Here is a 25,024-nt window from a genome sequence, read left to right as displayed (position 1 = left end):
ATGTCAGGAGGGCACATGCTGAACATCCAAGGGCCTCAGCCGTAACGTTCCTCTCTCTTTGTCTTTCTCATTCTTCTGAAGGCAAAGCACACACAGCAGAAGCACAACTCAATGGCACACACATGCACACGCACACACACAGAGAGAGAGGTGGGGTACAGTGGGAGGGCGTCTGTTGCTTGCTGCTCCCTGAGGTGAGACAAGCCGTGGTACCATTCCACTGATTGGCTGAGACATGGCCAAGGGACTCAAGGAAGCACTCATAACAGTGTCATCTCTGCACAGGGGACAAGATCCAAATTTCCCATCCAGTTTCCATCTTTAATATCAGTAGACTGTAGACTGTGTAAGCTCCTGCTATAGTAAAGTTATTTCTCTTTTGAGGTGCCACACAACTCCTTATTCTTTTTTGACAACTATCTCCTGCCCCTCTACAGGACCAAGGTAGGTCTTCCATCTTAGCAGTGTTTCCAACTACAGAGAATCCCAGGATTTATCTATGTTCCAGTGGAATTGTTGGGAGCCCCCCCCAAAAAAAAAAACAGGTCTTAATACTACATATATTTCAAACTGATATTTCTTCCCTCATGTCCGAGTAGTTTGGCATGTAGTTTATTCAGCAAATAAAAATCTGAGGCACATGGAACTCTTTCAAACATAGCCAGGCATATATAAAATAGTCTCTTGATTCAATAGAGATCCAGCATCCAAGCAGCAGTGGTTGATGCCCATTATGGTTGGTAGGGTGTAAAACAGCCTACCATTTGCAGGCAGAACAAGGGGTGTCAGGCAGTGGTGAAGTGGAACCACGGTTCACAGGATTGAAGCCCTGAGATTTTCTGAAGTGCAGGGATGATGACACCAGTTGCCAACCCCCAGGCTTTCCTAAGAAATTGATTTCCTAGGAACAGTTTATTGCTTCAAGCACTCCCTGTTGTCAGGCAAACTATTTGAGAATGGGTTGGTCTTGAGTGGCCCATTATGGCTTTACAAAAGATCCCCTCTTGTAGAAACCTAAATTGCTAGAATTCTTTTGTTGATATAGAGCTATACAGCTGTCATTTTTGGACTTTCTTTGGGGGGGGGGCTAGCTAAGACACACAAACAGCCAGGTAGACAGGAAACATTCAACAAAAGAGCAAGAAGGTAACACATTTGCCCTAATGGACCAGCTTTCACTCCATCCAAGTGGCAAAATTGATGCTCTCATGTAGTTTTGGGGATTTTTTAATTCTGCTGTTGTGTGTTTAGCAACCAATACAATACATGCCATGATCTTTCAGGGGGGCCCTTATCTTACACCATGCCTTAACATGGGATACTCACGTGACCATGACTGCATCTGGATTCCTCAAGGACATGGTCCATTATAGTCTAAAAATATATAATCTGCAGAAAATCCTGATGATTCAAGGAAAGTCTTAAAAGAAAAGCGAAAATTTGGTGTCTTTTTCTATTTAGAACAATCCACAGTTTGCATTTTTCTGTGGTCTGTCTTTCTCTCCCCCCCTTCCCATCTTTGTTGCAAGGGCCCTCTTTCATATTTAAAGAACCCCAGATTGTTCAGGCTTCTGTATGTTTTTCATGAAACTATCCACACCTGCTGGCTAGGCTATAAAAGTGTGGTTTCAAATGTGATGCAATAAAGTTCTGCAATTAACTTAAGAGTAGGCCCACTATTCTAGTTATAGCCTAAATTCACACAGTGACAACAGTCCTGCCATAAAGCCCAGGCTGATTTTTTTAAAAAAATTATATTTATAAAGCACATTTTAAACCAGCGATCCATCCCCTCCTCCTTTCCCCTTCCTCACACACCCAAATGTCCTATTTTCCTTCAACTCTTCTTTGCTAAATTCCATATACACTAGATGCATAGTGTTGCTAAATGTAGACCCTGTGATGAGCCAGGCTTCACAAATCTAGCTTCCATTTTGAAATGGGCAATACTTCATTTGGAAAGGGGGGGGGGGGGAGAGAGCTACTTTTCCCAAATGAACCTTGTGCAGGTTTAACTTCCTGTAATTATATACAGCTGGAATCTCTAGCTGTAATATTAATGAAATTTAAGAGCAGATGTAATTGCTGTGCCATGATCTCATCTTACATATAACTGTCATTGTTTTGTGTGAAATGGGTTCTATAAGGACAAAGAAACACACAGCCATAGTCACCACGTTCTGTATACAACAGACCTTTTGGACTAGAGTTCTAAAACAAAGGTGTACAGTGATAGACACCTTTTAGTCGTCATGTGGCTACTTCTTCAAATATGCATGCGGGGGGAGAGGGATTGTTTGTGTGTCATACCGGAGTGACAGCTAGATCAGGCCCACGGCCTGAGGAAGCATGGTTTGGATAGTTTCTAACCAAACTGTGGAGAGAGCCACATGCATGTTCACAATGCAATGGAGGATTACATTGGTGTTAATGGGAGCTTTCCTCTCATTGTAAAAGGGACGAGGAAGACAAGAAGCCTGATCCGGACTGTGGGACCATGAGTGGGTCAATGGTTTACAGCCCTTGTTGTCCTCAGGCTATGGGCTTGCTCCAACTCAGCTCACTCTCAAACCAGGCCAGCAATTTAGTTTTGAAATGATAAGCCACACAAAACTTTAAAAAAAAAAAAAGTACACACCATCACATCTATTTTGGCCTTAAGAGTCCTGGCAGAAACGGAAAATTCTAGGAAAAGCAATAACAACTGATAATACTAACGTTGGAGAATCTGCCAAAAAAAAGAAAGAAACAAAGAAAGAAAGTCTGTTTCATCCATACAAAAAAACAAAACACCACATTGCAATCTCAGAATCCCTATGGTCAAATTATACATTAGAGGTATCCCATCATTAAAACAAGGAATTCCTTAAGTGTGGGAAAGCATCTGATTGTCAGTGGTAGAATTTTTCCAACTGCCTGCAGTTTATAAATGAGCTTGCTTTGTTTTGTGGTGGGTCATCAGATTAACACTGGCTTTGTTTACAAGTATGATTGCTCAGTCACAACGGCCTAAAACACTAATACACTTCAACCTCTAAAGCCAGGCTATCCATAACATACAACTTGACCTCTAATGTTATACTTCTAAAATGCATACATAGAAATATATACATAAACTTGTTTCTCTTATGAGCAAACTCTTGTCAGCTTATTATGCTCTTCACATTACACTAATGTTCAGTTTCTATGAGCAACCAACTGGGAAGCTTTTTTGGCTCATTCTATGTCTTGAAATTTGATAGACTGAATCAAATACATTAATTTCAATTAGCTGTTTCTACTTGAGTGTGTTGATGCCAACAGCATCGATCCTAGAATTGAATAGCTCATGGAACAGAACAAAATAATACATGAGACTTAGCCAGGAGAAGAGTAGAAAGTAAGTATAACTCATATTTACCATTCAGTGATAGTCTCTGGTCCAGCAAACCAAGTATTTTTACAGAGCAGTCTCATCATTCAGCTGGAGGGAGAGGGCTAATGGCAACATAATGACTAGAATCCTATTACTGTATGCAGTTATGCACATAGCGTAATTTGTAGTGGTGAATTGTCTTAAGTTAAGAAATCTCTGTAGGCCTTATCTGTTGCATGCCAAAGTTTTTTAACATACTGAAAATCTTCTCTAACCATTATACCATTTGCAAAGCTATCAGTAATGGTATCGTTAGGATATAATGAACTCATCGTCATCGTTTAGTCGTGTCCGACTCTTTGTGACCCCATGGACCAGAGCACACCAGGCCCTCCTGTCTTCCACTGTCTCCTGGAATTGGGTTAAATTCATGTTGGTCACTTCGATGACACTGTTCAACCATCTCATCCTCTGTTGTCCCCTTCTCCTCTTGCCTTCACACTTTCCCAACATCAAGGTCTTTTCCAAGAAGTCTTCTCTTCTCATGAGATGGCCAAACTATTGGAGCCTCTGCTTCAGTATCTGTCCTTCCAGTGAGCACTCAGGGCTGATTTCCTTTAGAATTGATAGGTTTGTTCTCCTTGCAGTCTAGGGGACATTCAAGAGTTTCCTCCAGCACCACAATTCAAAGGCATCAATTCTCCGGCAGTCAGCTTTCTTTATGGTCCATCTCTCACTTCCATATATCACTACAGGAAAAACCATAGCTTTGACTATTTGGACTTTTGTTGGCAAGGTGATGTCTCTGCTTTTTAAGAGACATCACCTTGCCAACAAGGTGCAAAAAAAAAAAACAGTCTGAAATTCAACATAAAAAAACTAATATCATGACCACTGGTCCCATCATCTCCTGGGAAAAAAAGGGGAAGATATGGAGGCAGTGACAGATTTTACTTTCTTGGGCTCCATGATCACCGCAGATGGAGACAGCAGCCACGAAATTAAAAGATGCCTGCTTCTTGGGAGGAAAGTTATGACAAACCTTGACAGCATCTTACAAATGAACTCATAGAGGTTGATAACTTCAGTTTTGGAAGGGTAACGAATCAGCTTCAGTTTTTAATCGAATACTTTAGGAGCTATCCAAAGTGCTGAATCCTGCCTTCAAAACAGGGCTCGGCACTGTTTAGCTCTGTTAAAGTTCAGTTGAAAACCACAGTGGACCCACCACCCCAGTAACACTGGTGTCACCAGTCTTCACTACTATAAAGTGCCAGCAGAAAAAGGGGAAGCAGAATGATGTGCCTTCAAATAAAAGTGAAAGGGACCATGGAACGTTAGCAAATATATTCAGAAAGGTTGTAGCAGTATTTTTGTCCTCGTTACATAAAAGGAGTCTATCAACACACAGGAATTCCAGGATGAATTTATTTTTCATTTATCAGCCCTACCGATGTTGGACTTCGACCTCTATGATCCCTGACGTCTACTATGCTGGCTAGGGATCATGGGAGTTGCGGTCCAACATCTAGTTGGCCATAAGCTCTTCACTCCTATTAACACACTTACCTACTGCTTTCTGCTGGCCAAGCCATCTCTGTTGGGACAGAGATGTTCCACCAATGACAGCCAGATTGTCATGAAAACAGAACAGCTCAGCCAATGGTAATCCAAGGGCTTTTTGTGATATACTTCTCCTGTGACAGCCAGACAGGCTGTCGAGCCAAACTCTATCATAGGCTCATATAACCAGCACAGAAGTCTTTCACACCGCCTCCCACATCAAAGCAACCACAGTGGGAACTTCTGGCAGAACATATCCTAAGACAAAGCTTGATAGACAACTGCCCAGATTTGCTTTCTCCACCTTAAGAGTCTGAAAGTGGATTAGTAACATCTTACAGACTATTTAGTGTAGCTTTTAAAAACATATGATATCTTCACCATAACTGAGCATATGATGGTAACTGGCCTGACGGTGTTTGGAAACCTTATTAAACACATAACCCATGGGTACAACATTGTTTTCTAGCTCCTTCATGGGAGGCTAATTAATGGCCTCACTGTAGTCTGTGTTGCCTCCATTTACAAAAACTTGACAGATGCCATCCTCTTTAGGCTTACACTCCACCTCTAATTGAAAAAGCAATTAAACACATAGGAAAGAGATGGAACATGAGGGAAACTTAGTAAGAGTGCCTTTATAGAAACAGTAGCCTTGATCCCCAAAGTACTCCTCTGACACATTTTCTGCTGAAGTGCTCTAAAAACTGGCTTGGTTGCGGTTGATCTGTATCCACTTGATGAGAGGTGCTCTTTAAGGCCAAGTAAAGACATTACCAACTCAATCTTTATGCTTTTATTTGACTAGTTCCTGCAGTTTTGAACAAGAAAAAAGAATTGGAGAACTCTAGTGTAACATTTATATAAGCACCATTCCACCCTGAAATATAACCTCTTTACCACTCTTGATTCTGGAAGCTAAGCAGAGTTGGGTTTAGTCAGTATTTGATCACAAGGGCTAGGAGGAAAAATTGCCTGGAATCCAAGAAAGAGAGAGAGGGGGCCACTGCCAGTCAGTGTTGACAATATAGGACTTGATAGACCAGTAGTCTGACTGCCTGTGTGCCTACGCTGTTTGCTCAAACACGGTGAAGCTCCTGAATCTGAGCCTTTAGCATTTGGCAGCAAAGATTTAATGTTCATGGGTCTGTCCATTTATATACTGTCTTTTCTCCAGTGACTTCGAGGCAGGGGAGATGGCTCTTGCTTCCTCCCTTTGCCCTCACAATTACCTTGTGAGGCAACTCTGGCTAAAAGAGTGTCTAGACCAACATTATGTACTAGGATTGGTGGTTCACAGAGTAAAATCTGAACACTCTGTGTCCCAGTCCAAAATCTAAGTAGTACACTTTGCCACATCTGACAGCAGGTAAATTACTACTCCACAACACATACAAGGTTGCCACAACAGCTATGGAGCCTACACATGGTTAGTTAGGTTAGGCATCCTTCAGTCTCGAAAGACTATGGTAATGTGCTCTGTGTGGAGGACTTGGAACAGCGTCTAGTGTGGCTGAGAAGGCCAATTCGAGAGTGACAATCCCTTCCACACTGAAGACAAATCCAATCTGTCCCCATGGTTACCTTCTAATTAATTATTGATATAATTTTAATTAATTATTGGCCAAAATCTTATTGTGTAACTACATGCAGCTTGAGGTAGTTACTATAGTTCTGAGGCAGAAGTGCAATCCATGAAGTACTTCTGCCAACACATTGCACAATTAGTTGTGCTGGGGACACGTAGCTGATTGTCCAACCAAATAGCACCATTCCTCGTTGCAAGGCAGAGTGTCAGCATGAACTGGATTTTGCCCTTTGGAATAAAAACAGATATAAAATGTGCATCATAAACAAATTGCTAATTTCAAATATTATAAATAATATCAACAATTTTAGAAGAAAAATCATCCAAAGGATTGGGGGGTGGGAATACTTTCTATCCACCGATACAGAAAGGAAAATTTATCAGCCAAGTTGGGACATTGCTCTATTTATTTTATTTATTTACTCACAATATTTTCAACCTAGCTTTCTCCTTAAAAAGGACCCAAGGTGCCTAACAATTAAAAGACAGTATTTAAGTTAATAACAATGAGTATAGTATACTAAAAGAATCAATGAATACAATACCAAAAACATAACATAACCAAAACACCTTCAATGCAGTAAGATGCAATAATGCATTTTAAAAACCCCACTCAGCAGCCATTCACTCAGGGGAAGCTTTCCTGAAAGGGCTTTCGCCTGCTTGCAAATGGACAATAAAGATGGGGCCAGCCTGGCCTCCTGTGGGAGGGAGTCCCATGTCCACAATATGGGATAAGCAACAGAGAAGGCTCTCTCCTGTGTCCCTACCAAATGCACCTGTGAAGGTGGCGGGACCGAGAGGAAGGCCTCTCCTGATGATCTTAACACTCAAGCAGGCACATAAAGGGAGATGCACTCCTTGAGATAGTTTGGACCATGCCATTTAGGGCTCTTATAGGTTAGGACCATCACTTTGAATTCTGCCTGGAAATGGATGCAATTCTCAGGGGACCAGAGAGCAGGGTGTGGGGATGGGGGACAGAGAAACAATATCAGGGCAAGTGTCCTTCAAAATACAGATGGCCTAATTTTTGTTTGTGAGGTGGCTTTAAAATCTTGTGTTTACCTACTCCCAGATAGGGCTCACAGGCTCAATGCAAATATGTTTTTATGGGTTCCGTTTCCATGCAATGTTATCATCATCATCATCATCATCATCATCATCATCATCATCATCATTTTAAAAAGCCAGGAGGGAAGAGTGGTGGTGATAGAGTGGCAGCCTGTGAACCTTCTTGTTGCCACGTCCTGGCAGCACCAGAACAGAGTTTGGAGGAGGAAGACGTACTCCCAAAGGACTGATCATAGACCTTTCGCTGGTTCCATTTGTACAAACTCCCTACATATTGTGTGTGCTCTTGGTAAGACTGTACAGAATGTGAATCCTCACAGGACGGCTGGCAACAGCTGGATATATTTTTCTATCTACCCACCTGCCAGAGAATTCAGGGGGACGGTAGAGTGTTTCCCTTAAATGTGCATTGCCAGCGACCTGATGAGGAGAGGAGAAACAGTCTTTAACTGTTGCCTTAAAGCTGGCAAAATTGGTGCTTCACTGAGGATGAAAAGAATGAGGGGGCTACCAGAGAAGAAAAAAAGGCTCACTGTCTCATTGCCACTCTCCAGGCAGCAACCAGAAGCGGTACAGTGAGAAGAGTCTGGTGGTGGCTGCTTTCACGAAACCACAGCGGACACTAAAAACCTGGTTTGTCCAGGTTTGGAAACAAACGATATTTATTTGAAAACAGAGGCAAAAGCTTCAAATGTCTTTATCACAAAGATGCCAGGCAAGGATTGAAGAGGGGAACTAGAAAAGCCCAAGCCTCACACACACAAAGCTAAACTATGGTTATGCCTTAGCTGGCTGGCTGGCTCAAGGAGTTAGGTATCTGGCTGTGGAGGCGTAACTTGGGAGTTCAATTCCCCCACTGTGCATCCCAGAAGAGCCAGCCCGTCTGGCCTTGGGCAAGCTGCACAGTCCCAGGATGCCCCCCAGAGGAAGGTAATACCCTGTTTTCCCAAAAATAAGACCTAACCTGAAAATAAGACCTAGTATGGTTTTTCAAGATGCTCGTAATATAAGCCCTACCCAAAAAAAACAAGCCCTAGTTAAGTGAAACCTTGCCCTCCACCATTGTGCAGCAACCAGAAGATGACATGACTGTAAAAGTAAACATCCCCTGAAAATAAGCCCTGATGTGTTTTGGGGGGCAAAAATTAATATAAGATCCTGTCTTATTTTCAGGCAAACACAGTAGTAAAGTACTTCTGAGTCTTCTCTACCTAGAAGACCCCGAAATGGGTCACCGTAAGTCAGAATTGACTTGATGGCACACAGTTATTATTATGGTTATAGCTTAGGTGCGAACATGGCTGCTCACAAGGACAGGGCAGCCATGGATGCAAATCAGTAACAATTTCTATTCCAAACTGCATGGAGTTAAGGCTTCCTTAGGACTAAATTCCACTGAATGGAATGGAACTTGAGAAGGGGCTGTGCGTACAGTATCTCCTAAGTAAACCAGAATAACTGCACAGTCTTAGCAGGAGAAACAAGTAGTCAAAACATGCATAAATTCAAGATTTAGAAGAAAAATATGCTATTAACTTGGAGGGCGACCAGACGGGCATATGGCTCACTACAGGGTATTTGGTTCACTTCTGGTGTGGTTTGGTTCACCCTATTTTCTGACAGCCTCATGTGTTTGCAATAAGAGCAATCCATCCCACCCCTTTTACAAGCTGTCTGGCTTTCTCTTCTGGCACAGCACTAGGGCTGTAGTTTATTTGGTACAATTGAGAGCGCTCCTGATTATCTTGTTCTGTAGCCCATGCTGTCGGTTAGTTTGCACCCAAATAGAGCTGCGGGTGGTGTTATCTGAGGTGACAAGCCTGTGATGTATTCAGTGGGTTATGATATTAAAAAGGAGAATGGACAACCCCCCTCTATTTTCATCTTCATCTATATGTATTGTGCTGCAGTCAGTTTTATCTTGCACTTGAGCTATCCTCCCAATCACATAGGAGATGTTTCTTCTCGTATGAGAAGGATCCAGACAACTGGATAGCTCCAATTAGTCCCCCTTTTGATTACTGATGCCACCAATCCCCACCCCTCTCTTGCCCTTTTTGTGCAGCCATCACTTCATCAGCCATGGCAACATCCCCTTTAAAAATAAAATAAAGCAAGTGACATAGCACTACAGCAATGTATCAACCTAGCACAGTATATAAATTATATATATTGTACCAAAAGATGCCTCCAACATATTAGAATTGTACTGCATGCATGCATGCACCAAAAATAAAAATTTTTTAAGTGCCAACCAGATTGCTCCAACTTCCCCATCTGGTCATGCCTTATTGTATCTCTCTTCTTTTGTGAAAACAATGAGGATTGGGGAAATAGTCATAGTTAACACTGGGAGTTGTAGGGCATTCCAGAGGCACGTATTTTTTTTAACTTACATGCTTCATTTATATATTATTGCATGAGAAATAATTCATAATTAATTTTTGGGGCCGTCCCCCATTCTATTGAGTCAGAGCACTGGAATCAAACATTCCTGTAAATATAAAATATGTCAACTTGTCTTTTTTCTGGCATTTCAACAACACTAATTGCCCTGTCCCCTTTCTCTCCAAATGCTCTTTGCCATATTTCTTAGAAAACAGCAGCTGTGTTTATTCAAATCAGCAACACTCTGATGACCTAACGAGAGGGTAATCTCCACCTATTCCAACTGTGGCAGTCTTGCATGAATCCCTTGAAGGACACTAGACAGCATTATTTAGGTGATAACAAACTCTTGGACAGACTCCAATGGTTTTTCTTCAACTGGATAGTTTTTCCTTTCTTTCTTTCCTTAAGCTGTTTAGTTCGTTGAATTTTTTACTGCGTGCATCTTTTTCTCCTTCCCCTTTGGTTCCTGAGGCGTAATTTCCCCATGCATCATTGTCAAAAAGTAATTCCACAAGATGAACAGTTTCACTCCAATAACTTCTCGGTAAAGGGACTTAAGCATTACTTTGAATTACAATAGAAACCAGGCTCTGCATTCATCTGGGTATCACAGCAAAAAAAAATTAGCATGTTTGTCAGGGCGCCTTATGAAACAATGCACGCTTGAATGCCATAATAACTTAACAGAAAGTGTACATACTATATCAAATGATGCATGAGAAAAGGAAACATATGGATAGTGGCATTCACCATTTACATTTAAAGCACAACTCCTGCAACCTGTAAACCATGCATATAAGCTGGAATAGAAGAGGAATGTTATGATTGAAAAAAGAAATTGTCACTTTTTTTCCTTTGTTCAAAACAGAGGAATAAAGGGTTGTCAAATGTTCACAGATCTCCTGCTCTTGTGCTTTAGCAGCAGCTTTATAAGCAAGAGATAACCATGAGAAAAGTTCCAGACAATCCTCGCGTTTGTGTAGCAGGTAGCTGAGAAACCCAAGAGCAGTCCAGCTGGGGCTTTTTTATGGCCAATTGGGGATCTCACAACAACTGCCTCAGGTAGCTTTTGCTACAGCCTAAAGCAAGATTTTGCTCTCTGTCCTCCCCAGGGTGTGTTCCCTCACAGACATGTTTTATTCACTGTGCGCACCTGAAGTACTGGAAGGGTTCTTTGTTAATTTCAAAAGTGAGTTAGCTGGAAACTTACTTCAGCATAAGATTGCAAGCAGAGGACATGATCACATGGGGAAATAGATCATATCTTGGACTGCCTGTGAAGCTGTCCAAGGCAATCTATTTCCCGGAAATCATGCACTGTACGGGGAATTGCACTCCAGCCTGTCCCCAATCTATGCCCAAACTGGAGTTCTTGGTGCATTTGTAGGGGTGCTGCTTTTGCAGGCTAGGCTGGAGTGATTCCCCCAACAGATGAGTCACTTTAATAATAGTAACAATCATAATCTTAGAACTGTGGAGGTGGAAGGGACTCTATGGATCATCATCTCCAGCCCCTGTCAAGGGGACACAGTGGGGGATCGAACTCCCAACCTCTAAACCACTGAACTATCAAAGTTCATGGGAGATCACTCCCTGCCAAGTGGCCCTTTCCAATGGGATCAGGCACGTGTATTTCCAGCCTTCTGATCACACCCAGAGAATAGCTTAAGAGAGTTAGAGCCTATGTAATAAGGCATGCAGTTCACCCAGCATGTCCATTCCTTTATTTTTCTGTCACTGTTTTGTCTGGGCCATAAGATTTATCTGGGTTCTAAATACCACAAAACTAGCACAACCAGCTAAGGAGAGACCAAAAAAGGACAGAAAGGAAGATGAGGACACCATGGGCAATAGTAGTTCTATCAGTTCAGCAGGTCACTGGAAGCAAGTGACTCCAAGATCACAGGAGATGATGAATCCACTCTGGGCTGAAGTCCAAACTTTTATGGAGTGGTCCGAGGTACTAAAGCTATTTTGCACATGGGCCCGAGCACCTTGGATAGTACACTATAAAGTTTGAATTAAAACCCAGAGTGGACTTACAATTCGACGATATTGGATTCTCCAGCCTCTGTTTGTCTTGGGAGAAGGTGAGAGCCCCCTCTTTGATATCTAGCTACAATTGTTCAAGTCCTCATATTCACATAGCACAATTATACCATTGCTACCAAATTCTACAAACAGTAGGTGAAAAGTTGGAGGTTCCAGTGAAACACAACCATGTCCACATATGCTTGTCCAAAAGAGCATAATTTGACCTTGTCATCAAACCTTTGAATTTTCCTTCTCTATATACCCAGCCGGCTCAGGATCAGCTCTGATGAGGAATCATGACACGTCACAGGAAGAGCTTGAGCCATACCTCACAGGCCCAGAGCATGAAGGCTTGCCCTACATCGATATCTGCCCATTTGCCTAGTCAACCAATATCTCGGAAGGCAGTGAAATTTGACCGCCATGAAAGGAAAAAAAAGAAGCAGAGCTTGGAAACTTTGCTTTTTGAACACTGGCCATGCTCGCTGGGGGATTCTGGGACTTGTATTCCACAGAAGCAGTGTTTTCTGGTTCATAGGAAGAACTAGCAAGATGAACATCCATTGTGCTATTCTGTTTTTGCTCGTTCTGGTCTGGTTCTTTGTTAGTGTGGGCATTTTAAAATGAATATTTCAGAACAGCCTTGCTCATATATATTTGGAAGCAAAGTACCATGATGGTTGTCTGTCTTGCTAACTTCTCAGATGGAAAAGAGGGTTTTTTGGGGGGGAGTTATTATATTCCCCATTTCAAATGAATTTTACCCGCTGTCCTCATTTTGTAGGTTGAAAGACTACTGGTTTACAACAGTCCTGCAGTGTAGTGCACACTATCCTTCATGTCAAGTGCTGCTTGACTTGTAAGAGGGGCATGCAGAGAGAAAATCTGGATTTATGCATAGATCTCTGGATGAAAGGAAGATGATCGGCATGGATTTCTGAATCCCAGCCTCTTAACAGTAAGAACTACATTTACTTTGGCAACTATGCCAATGGAGAAAATTACACTGCTTAAATATGCATTTATATACAGTTTGAAGGTCTGCTGATTCCAGGATTTTAAAGCTCATACATTCTTAATTATGTAGCTTTTCCACTTTAGATATGTGTAATAATTTTATGTACACAATATGCCAAAATTCTTAGATCCAAACAGAAAATATATAGGCCAGAAATACCAATGCCCCAGAGCAATAAGAGACTGGGAAGCTGTACTTCCCTGCACCCGAGAAAGGTCTCCACAGTTAATAAAAGACCTCCCTGAGCTTACCCATGAGTAGCTACATGGAACTTGCTGCCTTGCTCCTTGCTAGAAGAACATAGCTTTGGCTATGAGTTGCCCAGGGAATAGAGAACCAACGAGAATTACACTCTGGACCGCTAGCAGCTTGTTGTTGTTTAGTCGTTAAGTAATGTCCAATGTTTCATGACCCTATGGACCAAAGCACACCAGGCCCTCCGGTCTTCCACTGCCTCCCGGAGATGGGTCAAATTCATGTTGGTTGCTTCAGAGATGCTGTCCAACCATCTTGTCCTCTGTCGTCCCCTTCTCCTCTTCATACTTCCCCAATATCAGGGACTTTTCCAGGGAGTCTTCTCTTCTCATGAGATGGCCAAAGTATTGGAGTCTCAGAATCTGTCCTTCCAGTGAGCACTCAGGGTTGATTTCATTCAAAATGGATAGGCTTGATCTCTTTGCAGTCCAGGGGACTCTCAAGAGTCTCCTCCAGCACCACAATTCAAAAGCATCAATTCTTTGGTGGTCAGCCTTCTTTATGGTCCAGCTCTCACTTCCATATACCGCTACTGGAAAAACCATAGCTTTGACTATGCGGGCCTTTGTTGGCAAGGTGATGTCTCTGCTTTTTAAGATGCTGTCTAGGTTTGTTATTGCTTTCCTCCCAAGAAACAGACGTCTTTTAATTTCGTGGCTGCTGTCACCATCTGCAGTGATCATGGAGCCCAAGAAAGTAAAATCTGTCACCGCCCTCCATATCTTCCCCTTCTATTTACCAGGAGGTGATGGGGCCAGTGGCCATCATCTTAGTTTTTTGGATGTTGAGCAGCTTAGTCATCAGTTATCTTGAGACTGGACAGAAATCTCCTAAATCAACAAGCTATTTTAACATAGCTTCAGATTCTCTGAATTCTTCTGCAGAATCCTAGCCACTCACATCCACAAAAATCCCTTTCAGACTTACTACTTCTCTGCTTTTTCCTGCCTATCCAGTAGCTTTCCTCTTGTTTCCCAGGGCAGTAACAAACAAGACTCCCACTTTATAATAAAAGAACTGCCTTAAGAGTTAAAGGAGTTTGTTTTTTTCGTACCATGAGGTTTCACAGCTCTGCACATTGCAAATTAGTTTGCTTTGTTGTTGTTGTTCAGGGGAAATAAACAGGCTGCAAACTGATTTGGCAGACTCCGAAGATTTGAAAAATAAATGCATCTTTGGAGGGATAATGTTTCATTGCCCTTTAATTCCGGTGACTAAAGAGAGGCTGTTGTACTTTGGGCACATCATGAGAAGGAAGGACTCCCTGGCAAAGTCAAGAATGCTTTCCCCTTTGAAGGAAGACCAAACATGAAAGAGAAAGGAAGGATGGCCTTGAGTTTGTAAGACCTGAGCAGAGCTGTTAATGGTGAGACCACTTGGAAGGCACTAATTCATTGGGTTCATATAAGTCAAAAGTGACTTGACAGCACATAACGATAACAATTACAAAGCTCCCAGCCACATTTTATCGGCGTTTCTCCCTATCTCCTCACACATCTTCAATTCTGTTTGCTGTTTCCATGCATAATCTAGCCAGGAGGAAATAAGGCTCAGAAGCCACAATTTTGGTACAGAAGTGCTTATACGTGTATGTGGGTGTACATGTGTTTGTGCACATGCGCACTCACGCAAACCATCTTATTCCACTGATTTACTACAGCCATGGGGAATGTCTGGGATGGACCCAGCTCCACATCTAGCTCTCCAGTCTCCCCCTAGACCCTTGTACCTTTCACCAGTACAATGGGAAAAGGAACAGAAGGGCCCATGGATAGAGAGACCACTCTTTCCCTCTGTAGCCAGAGATCATGGTGGGCATAGGATTCTGGGACTGTCAATCCAAAAGAAGCAACTTTCCCAAGTTCCATTTTGAACAAGAGTTGTTCCCGTTTGTGCTTCATGAATGGAATGGAGCCATGGTTCCACATCCAGACACATCTGAAGGGACCCACTTTCTCCTCCTCCGCATGTAATCCTAGGAACAGAGAGCAAAGGCTCCTTTTTTTTTAAAGGCACATCATCTGCGGCTTGCATTTTTGACCTCCATGGAGACATACGCTCTGTGCTTCCTCCCTCCTTTCCTCAGCTAGACATTACTATCCCTTTTACAGAGGTTCCTTACCAGGCAAGTTCATCCTGGTTTAGGACTGGCTGCTTTATAGGCATTTATGAGGAACCACACCACATGTCTTCACGTCAGTGCATTAATGCTGACCTTTGACCTATCTTCGGGAAGAACAGCAGCAATGGTATCTTGGCAGCTGTAAGTCTTCAGCTAATTTATGACAATGGAGTTTTGTTTAATAAAAGGTCTTCATACGGAAATGCTTACACAGAACAGCAGCATTCTTTTAATTTTTATTTATTTATTTATTGCAGCCCGCAAGCCTTAACGCTGTGCTCCTTTTTATTATGATGATTAAACCCATTTGTTTCACTTGGATGAATGGGGGGAAAATGTACAAAAACAATCTCATCTGTGTTTCCCTTCCTTGTATCGACTTCAGACAGCTATAATTTACTAAGCAACCACCCCGGCTCCACCGGACAAGTTCTATGTCTATGCCTTTCCATTACTGCTTAGCTGAGAAAGTATTTTAGGTATGCCAAATGTGTATAGGTGGAGGGATCAATAGGGAGATGGGGGATGGGGGAGTAAGGAGGGACAAATTAATCAAAAGCCTTGTAGCAAGGTACCCAGAAATTAACTGGATGTAATCCCTACCTATTACTGCTAGTTCTAATCTGGTGCTATCCAGGTGTTTACAACCTCTTTTGTGTTAGCCTCATGTGACCCGAGTCTGATTTAATTGCTTAGCAAATGTAATTTTATTAAAGAGATAAAGATATAGCGAAGGCTAATAAGCTGCCTTTGAAATATAGAAGGCCTTTCACGATTGGATTTTTAGTTAGCTTGTTCCTCTTTCTTTAGAGACTAATTGATTTTCTTGACATCTCTTTAGCCTGGCAAACTGCCCGCCTAAGTACTTTACCTGACCTTCGGGCAGCCTGCCAGCTATTGATCCCCTATCTATAACGACGACGTTGTTGTAGCCGCTCTTCCAACTTTGATAAGAGCTAATGTACCAGGGTCGTCAAGACAGGAAGTCAATGATTACAAAATTTTCTATCATTCTGCCTCTGCACACTGCCTCCTTTATGGATTGAGTCCCAACAAGAGCTTTCAACATATATGGCTCATTTTGTGTGTGTGTCAAAGGATATAAAGGCAAAGAGGAAAATAACTTCCTCAGTGGGAGAACCCTAGGAAAAAAAATATTTCATTTTCAGTGCCAAAGTATGCACCCCATCCGCATAAGGACCAGAAAAGAATACAATTCTATGGTTACTGGGAATGTTACAGTTGGACTACAAAATGGCCAACTGACCTGTCACACCTGATCAAAAATTCAAGAACTGCAGAAGTAGATGGGCATGTGCTATGGGTGTGGGCCATATGCTTCACTAAAGGCAGCTCCAGTATCCCATGTTGCAAGGGAAAAAGCTTGTGACACTGAGAACAATTTCCAAATCGATTTGTCAAATAGGATGATGTCATATGGCACAGTGCCCAAGTTTTTCTAAAATAGTTTTGTGGGGGTTTTTTTGTTTTGTTTTGTTTTAAAACCTGACCATTAAATCTCCCTCAACAAGGGAAGCTGGGAGCTAGCTGGATGTAGAACATCTTTCTTTACAAATATATAATAATCATAATAATAAAGTCCTGGCATTTCAAGGAAGGAATGAAGGAATCCTATATACCATTGGGAAAGACAGTATAGAAGATCCTGTATGGGACTGGAAAAGATCATATAGAAGACCCTGAATAGGATTGGAAAAGACCAGTGGCAGAGATTATAAAGCAGAGTGGATAGACTTCAGGCTTCTCTGTTTCTCACCACCACAGAATCACAAGATTTATCCAACCGAATGAGGTGCAAAAACATCCATTTAGAATGTTAAAAGGGGGCACTTCTGAGAGCCTATTCAGAGACCAAGAGTTTTGTTTTTGATACCAGAACTGAACTCTGCTCATAGTTGTTTCATATCTAACTCTACTCCTGGTTCCTATGCAAGCTTACTTCCATTCTAGAAAGTTTTGTTAATTCACCTAATTTATATAATGAAATAGATTTTACTGCTGGAATTGTAAAACAACTGGGAATTGGAAACACTTTCAGATCTACAGCAGATCACCCAAGATCTAGCACAGGATCTTGCTCAACCTCCCACCTATCCTTCTGTGGAGAACTGCTGTGGAGAGTAAGGGTAGATATTACACCAGGTTGAGAGACAGAAGGCTTCTAAATCTAAGACGGCAATGGCTGGGTTTGGTTTTAGTTTTCTTTGGGGGGGGAGGCAGAAATTAGCCAAATTGGTGGCCATCTTCACACAATATTATAGTTCAAAAAGGTAACATTTCCAAGCTTTATCCAAAGTACCAGTTCCTGGAGAGCAACATAGAAGAGAAAGATGGCATCCATGTCTTCTTTGTAGACTTTTCAGAGGCAGCTGATTAGCTTCAGTCGGAAACAGGATGCGGGACTAGTCGGGTTTTGGTTTGAGCAAGGAGGGCACTTTTTATGTTACTGCTCTCTAACTATTCATGCTTTAGTAGTAGTAGTAGTAGTAGTAGTAGTAGTAGTAGTAGTAGTAGTATCAGCAGCAGCAGCAGCAGCAGCAGTAGCCGCCATGTGATTAGCAAATTGCTAAACCTATTTTACTATGTGACTGCTTACCCTGTGACTGCAGATTATCACTCCGGAAATTGTTTGCATCAATGCTCTTGTTAGAAAAATACAGATCAAACATTGTGACACCTTGCAAACTAACAGGAAAATAACTAATATGTTCACAAGATTTTTCACTGAACCATTGGTTTTAAATGGGTAATTGTACAGTACAAATGTACTGAAATCATGTGAAACTCACCAAAGTTCCTCATAACAATGGGCGTTTTCAAAAATTCCTAGATCGCAAAATCAAGCTGCCGTAGCCAACACAATGACAAAGGCACTGTTTGTATTGCTCAGCATTTTCAGTCAATAAGAGTTAAGAAAATAGCATCTCTTGAAACTGTGCTGCCCTTAAGAGAGAATAAGGTGGTCTTTGGGAAACCCAGAGATTTGTGTCTGCTTCCACAGGCTGATAAAATATATTAGCAATCTAATATCCAAGTGATTTTTGATCAGTGTTTCATTTTGGTAAGGTGTTGTTCTTGTTAAAAGCAATGTTCTATTATTTGTTCCTGAACTGCTGCACCACTCTTTGAATGAAATACACTTGGCAGTGGAATTAAGCAGCAGGACCACTGGGAAACATGCATCAGACCAGCCAGTAATTGCTGCCTTTAGAAACAGTCCTCCATAAATTCATTTCTTTGTCACTCTTTCATATTTTTGTCTTTGTTTGTTTAATAGCCTACCTTTTCAAAAGACTGCCACCCAAGATAGCTTACAATATAATATATCCAGAAGTAACCCTTGTTGTGTTTGTCGAGAATTACTTTCTGCTGCTGTATTTCAGCCTGATGCTTTGCCCAACTATCTGACATATTTATTAATTGTATATTGGTGGGCCTGACATGAACAAAGAAAGACAGCATGAAAGTCCACACTGCTCCCACAGAATGCGAAGGGGCTCCTATATACATAGGAAGCTCATGAATGAAGTGGGAATGGGTACCTTCCAAAATTCAGAGCTCAGGTGCACCCTGTCCTAGGCCCCACACACCTGGCCATGCAGATTTTATACACTCTGTTTTCTATAACTACACTATAACAGTACTGCAGTGAAAACTCTGTTCATGATATGAGTTTGATCCCGGGCTCAACTTTTCTCTCTTTCAAAGGTGGTAAATGGTATACCCAGCCCATGGGGGGTGTGGCAATGAGTAGCCTAATTAAATTGTAAGCCACCTGGAGTGCTTTATGCACACTTTTTAAAACAAGAAACCAAAGGACTTGGAAAAGTCTTTTCCCCTGCCGTTCCCCCAAATTTGCTAAGCTAAGCTAGCTGGGAAGATTTTGGAAGCTGTACTAAAGAGAAGGCAAAAAGATTCTCCCAGCTCAGTTTGAGATCAGCAATACATGTGCATCAGTGTCCCTATAGATTGTTCCCTAGGTCTAGCAAAAGGGTGGTGATGTATAAGAACCCACCCTACTGAAACTCACCATCTAAAAAAAAAAAAGGAACAGAGTAAGAAAGAAATGATACTTCTGGAGCAGTTTCAACAAAACAAGACTCAACGTTTGAAAGGATGGCCTCCCTTTCCATTTGACAAAGCAGGGTGGGTGTTCTCAGTCTCCTGATTTTAGCTTCCATGGAAGAGAAGCAAATTGTTAGTTACTAGAGTAGGAAGAGGAGTGCTTATAGGATTCTTGGTCTCCAAGGTCAAAAATCTTTACCTGTCTTGCCTCAAGTACTACCTGGCTCGCCTGGAGGAGGGAGTACTGTCTGTTAAACTCCTATAGAAAGGAGAATATTGTTTGCCAGCCCTGAGATAATTTATGCTTGCCCAAAGGTGTTATGGATAAAATATATATATATATATTCCACAAGAATGAGTGTTGGTTAACAAGGCACTCAGACTGGAGGAGCAAACTGACAAGAAATACAGAATCATAGCATAATGGAGCTGGAGGGGGGCCTACAAGGCCATTGATCCCAACCTGCTACTCAATGTAGGGACACTACTACTTGAGTGGAAAGCATAGCTAGCGCTTGGAAAAGTTGTCATTGATTACTACAATTCCAGAAGCTGGATGAATAGCTCAGTGTCGCTGTGACTATGCTGCCAAGCTGAATCCAAGCAATTTGGCTTTGCTACAGCTTGAGCCACAAATTATTTTACACTTCTATTTGAACTACGTGATTGCACAGAAACTGCAGATTGTCTCGGTACCAATGGCCCCTCAATCTGATGTGGTCTAATCCACACCACAGCCCCCCCCCACATCTTTGATCCTGCCCTCTGCTGATACCTGGATCTCCTTTTATGGTTCATTGTAAAGCAGGTGGATGGTTTAAAGTGTTACATGCTGTTGGAGAAAAGGACAGCTTTCCTAAGTTCTTCATAACATACAGACATATACCACAAAGACACAGTAGTCCACCGTAATTCATCGGAGTTGTTTCTAATGCATATCGATGTTTAACTTCTCTCTTTTTTGTCCCTGCAGAAATGACCTAGGACTATACTTATATATCAATGTAGTGATAACGTGATCTGGTGCTAAGCTCGGTAGCTTATTTATAAAAATATTTTACAAATTTAAAAAACTTTTTAGAGTGACCAAAGAGAAAGTTTGCAGGGGTGGGTGTACGTCATCAGAACACCACCCACAGTCACGTGGCCTGTCCTTTTGGAGAATTAAATAACTCATGACAAAGAGAAAAGGCCATTTAAACTGCTCCAGCTTGAAAAAAAGTAGAAGCCTACAGCAGCAAGGGGGCGGGGGTAAACTCCACTGCAGAAGCATAAAGTGCCTGGCTGTGTCATGTGTTTGATATAAAAAATTAGAATGCATCCATTTTACTTCCACAGTAAACCCCACAGTATTTACCTGTGTAGTCACAGCCTTAGTTTGGTTTCTGCCTGCTGAGCCAGAACTTGGGAGTTTGATTCCCTACTGTACATCCCAGGAGAAGAGCCAGGTGGTGTAGCTTTGAGCAAGCTGCACCATTGCAGAGCAACCCCAGAGGAAAAGTAAACCACTCCTGAGTACTCCCTACCTAGAAAATCCTACAAAAGGTTGCCTAGTAGTAGTAGAAGCAGCAGCAGCAGCAGTAGTAGTATTTCAGAATCCCCTGGTCAATCAGCAGTCATTCTTGGGAGAGCATTCTGCAAGTCACAGCCACAAAAGTAACTTTTCTAAATTCTGATACAGCCCAACTTCTTCATCCAGCTTCAAACAAGGTAAATCCATGCACATTGATGCCCATTTTTTTCCCTGCAGAAACCTGCCTTCCTGTAAAAAGGCATCCTGGTCACACAACACAGAGTCAAAAATGCAACATTTTCTTGGCTAGCGATGTTACTGCAGAACATTCCCCCATTGCCAGGAGGGTTATGTTATTTGTACCTTTGTTGCACAAGTGCATTCCTTACCAGGATTGTCTCTGTGAATGACCTCTTCCCAATTATTTTCAGAATTGAAGGCAGGAAGGCGGCCACCATTACTGCAGCTCACACCTTTTTTTTTAAAAGATGTTGTGCCCAATACATTGATACATTGGCAAAAATATGTCACCAGAGGGGCTGCCGCCATTGTATTACTGGGAAGTACTAAATTTTTTTCCTGTGGGAAGATACAGTGCAACGTTGGTATGCCCGTATCATGGGAGAGGTGTGACTGCCGGTACTGCTGCGTGGCTATCCCAAGTCTGCTGTGTGCAGGAGCAGCCAGTGCAACAGAGGGACACTCTCCTAGACAGAACCCCCTTCCTGATCAAGGTTCCCTCAAATTTCCACCCACTCCTCTGTGTGCAAGTCCATCTACCCACGTGGGGTTCTGTTGCAATCAGAAACAATAGCTGTGGGTAAATGAGGGAGCAGGAAAGCTGTGTGGAGGGGGAGAAGGGAGACTTGTTTCTGATATATTGATGGGGAGACAGAGAGACAGAGACAGAGAGAGAGAGAGAGAGAGAGAGAGAGAGAGAATAACCCAGTTAACATGGTGTTGCCAGCCATAATGATACAAATAGAAGGAAATAAATCAGTACTGCTAAAAGTTATTGGGAATAAACATCCTGGGATATAAACCACGTGACCATGATTTCAGTACAACAGAGGTATGGAAAGTATTGGAAGAACCAGAAAACATTTGCCTCGTGTGACAAGGGCCTAAGCTGCCCTTTCTAAATGGGTACCCGATGGAACAGCTCCTTCTTTCCCTGTCTAAGGACAAGGCAGGGGAAAGATGGGCTTCACTTGTTTCAAAGCCGCCTTTTGAACGTTGCTTTTTGAAAGTTCTGGCCGATGCCTTTGCAGGCTTCCTCTTCTGCCCACCTGCATTCCAGCATTAATGCTATCTCCCCTTCTCCCACACAGGCACTCATGTCAAAAGATGTACTTGATTATGCAGCAGGAAAGGGGGAAGGGAAACTCTTTTCCACCCATAGGTTGGAAATGTTGCTGTAACTGTCTGATCTGGATTCGTCTCCAGCTGAAATGTCTCTGGCCTCGTGGAAATGCTGCAGTGAAGCCTCAGACATAAGTAGAAGTGGAAGACGCCTCTCAGACTATTTGGCCCTGGCCCAGATAACCATCAGCAAACAGACAAGCTCACAGAGAAGCAAGGGAAGAGCTGTGATTTGACTAAGTCTGGCTGTGGTTCTGCTTTATAAAGAGAAATGCCTCTGACAGCAAAGTCATCAGCCGAGAACAGAAAAGCTAACTGAAGCACTGAGGGGCAAGAGGTCCAACATCCATTCTTGAACTCCCAGGTTTCAAAAGCAAGCTGATCCTCTTATAAGAACCCCTTCTCAACATTTCCCATTTCAGGAACTTATTTTTGTGAAACTCACAAATGCCCCCCCCCTGTGGTATTCAAGTTACTTTTTCTGGACTATAACTTCCAGAATCCCGCAGCCATTATGGTCCTTAGAATGGCTGTGGGAATCTGCCTTCTCTGCTGGCCAGAAAATTCTTTCCCAGGCATCTGAGAAGAAGCCTGCAAGACTGAGAGCCATCCCAACATTCTGCTTTCACTGTCACTTGCTTTCTTCACGTAGTGTCAGCATTTTAAAACAAACACTTCAAAACCACCTTACTAATTCAAATGCTGATGATAGTCCCCACTTCACATGGCTGGTTGGGAGATTTTGGGAAATCATGCCATGTCAATAAGTAACTTTTCCAAGTTCTGATTGAAGAGCATTTGCACAGAGGATGAAGCCATCTTTCCTTCTCGGCTAAACCTGATAAATCTTAGGGCTTGGGAATTCCTAGACACCACCCCATGCCTTACACTCAGACATTTTTTTTCTTTGCTACCCAATACCTGTAACAAGCTGTCTCATATCCTGATAAAGTGTCATAAGCAGAGTGCCAGGCCAAGCACATCATGCCAAAGGGGTGTGCAGGAGAGGGAGATACACAGCTGGGACCTGTTTTGAGTTACTCCCAGTCCCTCCAGCCTCTATGAGCTTCAGTTTTCCAGTCCCCAACAACCCTATGGGGTACGTCACTCCTGGCTGGAATCTGCTGCAGGACTCAGAACGAAATGAATGAGACTCCCTTCTGAATAAACACGGTTAGGGTTGCAGCCAGGAATAACAATCCTTGACTAAAGGCAGCTGGCTGCTCCCTGTTCTACTGCTGACTGGACCTTGACTTACCGTAACTGAGCCGAGAGAAGTGATCCTTCCAGCTCCAAAGACTCATCATGCCAGCGAAAGGCAATGGCGTCTCTAGAGTGGGGAGGCAGCAGGCAGCTTGTTTACCTCCTCTGAAAGCCATTCTGATTGACTAGCCTTGTCAGAGTCAGCAATGGTCTCCCTCAGGAAAAGAGTGCTGAAAGTGTGGGATGACCCGGGACATGGAAGTCACCAGTTACAAGTGACAGAGTTACCTGTTACTGGCTGTTTTCTGAAGTAGCTAGAGTGTGGCAAAGTTACATTCCAGAAGTAATGCAATAAGTAGGAACAAAATCACATTATTGGTACAACGGGAACTGCTTTCTAGTTATTTTCAAAAGTTACTTTTAAGGGGCATTTTATGGCATTTTGGAGGCATTTTGACAATAATTTTTATTTGAGGCCATTTACTTACTAAGGTTTTTCTCTCTAAAGAAAATAACAAAACAATGAACAGCACAACATGTAACACGGAACGTTATTTTTCATCACTGTAACATGTAACAGTAAGTGACTTTCCAAACAAGTTGCAAGAAGCAACAGCAATAAATAGCTTTTTAAAAATAAGGCTTCCTAATGTTGTCATGACCCTGTTTTAGCCATAACATTCTGAAGTGTTCATTTCATGGATTTACCATTAGCAGCTCAGTAAATCAGAGCACCCCAAAGTGTAGTCAGACGTCAGGACTTTGAATTCCCCACCTGGCTTCCCAGGAGAGGAACCAGCCTGTGTAGCTTTGGACAAATTGCACAGTCCCAGAATAGCCCCAGCAGAAGGAATGGTAAATAACCTCTGACTATCCTATGCCTAGAAGGGGTTGTCAAAAGTCAGCTTCAACTCAGCGGCATGCAATTATTACTGAAGGATGCCCACTCTCGGGCTTGGCAACAGGCAGTGTCCAGCAAAAGGAATGGATTCTCACAATCTTTGAAAGGAGGGCTGGGAGATCCATGGGTCAAATGATGGGAGCTACAGCAATCTTTCAGCTAATGTGTAACAGGTAGACCAGCACTTAGGTCAGAAAAATGGGATATATCACCGGCTCCATCATGCAGGGGTTAATGAACCAGTCTCTTTGGCTCACTTAGAAGGGTGTACCTCGTCCTGCCTCTCTAACATTGCTTTCTTCACCTGATGACAGGAAGGGATTTCCACTTGCCTGTAGCTTCCACATGCCAGCGAGAACCCTGGAAGATCTGCATTGTTGTTCATGGAGAGCATCTACATCCAAGCAGGAATTTCTCTTCAGGCTCCTTCATCATTGCATTGACAGGGAGCAGGGCTAGGAGCTCTCCTCTAAGCCCGGTTAACAGACAAGATTCATCAGTCCCTGAATAGTGTTACCTTGACATGGAGATACACAATCAGTTGATAGGTGTTTCCAAT

General features: G+C 42.5%; 1 long non-coding RNA gene across 1 annotated transcript in view; it reads right to left on the bottom strand.

The window, feature by feature from the left end:
* The window catches only part of LOC144583307 (uncharacterized), a 52,403-nt gene that overhangs the window by 3,995 nt on the left and 23,384 nt on the right, over positions 1-25,024 (bottom strand). The window contains exon 2 of the long non-coding RNA XR_013537028.1: positions 1-25,024. This exon is cut by the window's left edge and continues 3,995 nt beyond it. This is a non-coding gene — a long non-coding RNA (uncharacterized LOC144583307).

Source organism: Pogona vitticeps, chromosome 1, assembly GCF_051106095.1.
Source record: "Pogona vitticeps strain Pit_001003342236 chromosome 1, PviZW2.1, whole genome shotgun sequence".
In the NCBI taxonomy this organism is placed as follows: domain Eukaryota; kingdom Metazoa; phylum Chordata; class Lepidosauria; order Squamata; family Agamidae; genus Pogona; species Pogona vitticeps.
The sequence above is the reverse complement of the archived record's forward strand: the minus strand, read 5'-3'. Positions and strand labels throughout refer to the sequence as shown.